Here is a 2,580-nt window from a genome sequence, read left to right as displayed (position 1 = left end):
TAGTTCCACATCCTTTTCTCAATGCAGTTTGAATATCTAGCAGCTACTTAAGTATTATTGCAATCATTTTGAATTATCTTCAGCAATATTGAATTGCACGTAAAATCAGTGATATTGTTTGATGATTTTTGCATTCTGTTGTGGTCACCATTCTTTGGAAAAGGCACAAATATGGATTTGTTCCAATCAGTTGGCCAGGTAGCTGTCCTCAGATTTCTTGCCATAGGTTAGTGAATGCTAATGCCTTCAGTGTACCTTGGACTTCCTCCTTCAATACCATTGGCTCGTGATCATATTCTCTCTTTTGAAATGGTTAAATATTGTCCATTTCTTTTTGGTACAGTGACTCTGTGTTCCTTCCATCTGCTTTTGATGCTTCCTGCATCATCCAGTTTTTTGTCCATAGAATCCTTCAGTATTACATCTTGAGGCTTGAATATTTTCTTCAGTTCTTTCAACTTGAAAAATACTGAGTTTGAAAGTGGTATATTTATGTCTTCAGCTATGAGGGTAGTACTACCTTTTTCTGTCTTTGCTTCTATAATTTATATAGTATAGCTTCCCAATGTTGGGTACATATACATTTATAACTGTTAAATCTTTTTGCATTAGTGACCCTTTCATCACTAACAAATCTCCGTCTTTATCTCTTCTTACAGGTTTTGTAAGATAGTAAGTCCATGCTGTGTGATATTAAGGTTGCCACTCAGTTCTCTTTAATTATTATTTACATGAATATTTTTTCCATTCTTTCAGTTTCAACCTGTTTTTGTACTTGGATATAAGGAGTGAGTCTTGTAAACAGCATATAAATGGATCTTTAAAAAAAAAAATTCATTCTACCACTCTGCATTTTGATTAGAGCATTTACTTTATATTAACTGCCATAACAGATAAGAAGTGACTTCTGCCATTAAAAAAAAATTATTTTTGTGTGTCATAAGGCTTCTTTGTCTTTTGATACTAGTTACTTTTATATTTTGCTGCTTTACTATAGTGCACGTTCTAAGTTCCCTTCTCCTTCCTTTCCTTCTTTCCTTCCTTTCTTTTCTTACTGGTTGCCATGAAATAACATTAACAGCTTGCACTTTTTACATTCTAGGTTAAGTTGTACCAACTTAACTTCAGTAACATGCAAGAAAGTTTTTAGCTCTACCATTTCTCCCCCTCTTTTTTGTTTGAAGTGTTATCACTAACTATGTTTTTTATATTTCTTTTGCCTTGTACCATAATTTAATGCTTGCTTTACATATATATATAGCATACAAATATACATAAAAATAACACATATATATTTATTATTTAAATAAACACAAAAGACAAACCATTCAGAATTACCAAGCATTGATACTTTGTACCTGGTCAATCAATTGAAAGATATTCATATCTGGGCCCATTTCAAAGGAAGTTAACCCAACGGAATGCAAAAATCATTGAACAAATATCATTAATATCATATACAAGTAAATTTTTGGTGGAAGTAACTCAAAAATTGCTACAATAGTACATCAGCAAGGAGCTGCTTTAAAGTCAAGCCTGATTCAGAAGAGGACTTGAAAGTAGGACTATCATTGCTGACATCAGATAGATTTTGGCTCAAAATAGAGATTGCCAGAAAGCTCCTCTGAAACTTGCTCATCCTGGGTGACCCTGCTGGTATTTAAAATACTGGTGGCATAGCTTCCAGCATCACAGCAACACACAAGTCTCCAGATTATAACAAACTGGCAGGGGAGTGGTGGAGGGGTTCTTTAAGCAATTGTGGCTGCAGTTGGCAAATCTGGCTATAGGATTATACAGTGTGCCTATGCAACTATCATTCACTGTGGCCATATTACAATCTGATTGATTTCTCCTTGGAATAATAGCCAGACTGTGCCCCCCCACTCCCCACCAAACAAAACCCCCAAATACAGGATTTAAAAGAAAGAACAATTTTGCCTGATTAGTAACATCTGATAACCTATAGAAAGAACCCTGACTATGACTTTTCAGTACTTGATTATTAAAATTTGGTGTGTTTATGAACAGGGAAAAATCAAAATTATTCTTTGGTCTGAGATCTAGTTTGCTTTCCATGGATCAGTAATGAAACAAAACATAATATTCAAAATTGGATCTGTATGAGTATGTTTTTAGAGTTACACTTGACAGTGTGGAACATGAGAAATCACTATAGCATTCACAATTTTAAATAAGAAAGTAAAAATACATTCACTAAAAGAACAAATAGGAACTAAATACTATGGTGGTGGTGGTGGTGGTGGTAGAGTCGATTCTGACTCATAGCATTGGGTTTCTGAGGCTGTAAATCTTTAAGGGAGTAGAAAGCCTTATCTTTCTCCCGTGGAACAGTTGGGAGTTTGGAACTTCTGACATTGAGGATAGCAGCCCAACTTGTAACCACCATGATACCAGAGCTACTAATATACTATAGAGAGTCACATATTTTCCAAATTAGCAATATCTTAGTATTACCTTACTCTATGTAGAAGAATTGATGCTTTTGAGTTATGGTGTTGGAGGAGAATATTGAAAGTGCCATGGGCTGCCAAAAGAACCAATAGATCTGTGTTGGAA

The 2,580-nt window shown here is 34.7% G+C and overlaps 1 protein-coding gene across 1 annotated transcript in view; it reads left to right on the top strand.

Annotated features, from left to right (window-relative positions):
* PARPBP (PARP1 binding protein) overlaps positions 1-2,580 on the top strand; it is a 106,742-nt gene that overhangs the window by 21,571 nt on the left and 82,591 nt on the right. The window lies entirely within an intron of this gene.

This window comes from Chrysochloris asiatica, unplaced genomic scaffold (assembly GCF_000296735.1).
Source record: "Chrysochloris asiatica unplaced genomic scaffold, ChrAsi1.0 scaffold00160, whole genome shotgun sequence".
In the NCBI taxonomy this organism is placed as follows: domain Eukaryota; kingdom Metazoa; phylum Chordata; class Mammalia; order Afrosoricida; family Chrysochloridae; genus Chrysochloris; species Chrysochloris asiatica.
This window is presented reverse-complemented; position numbering and strand designations above follow the sequence as displayed.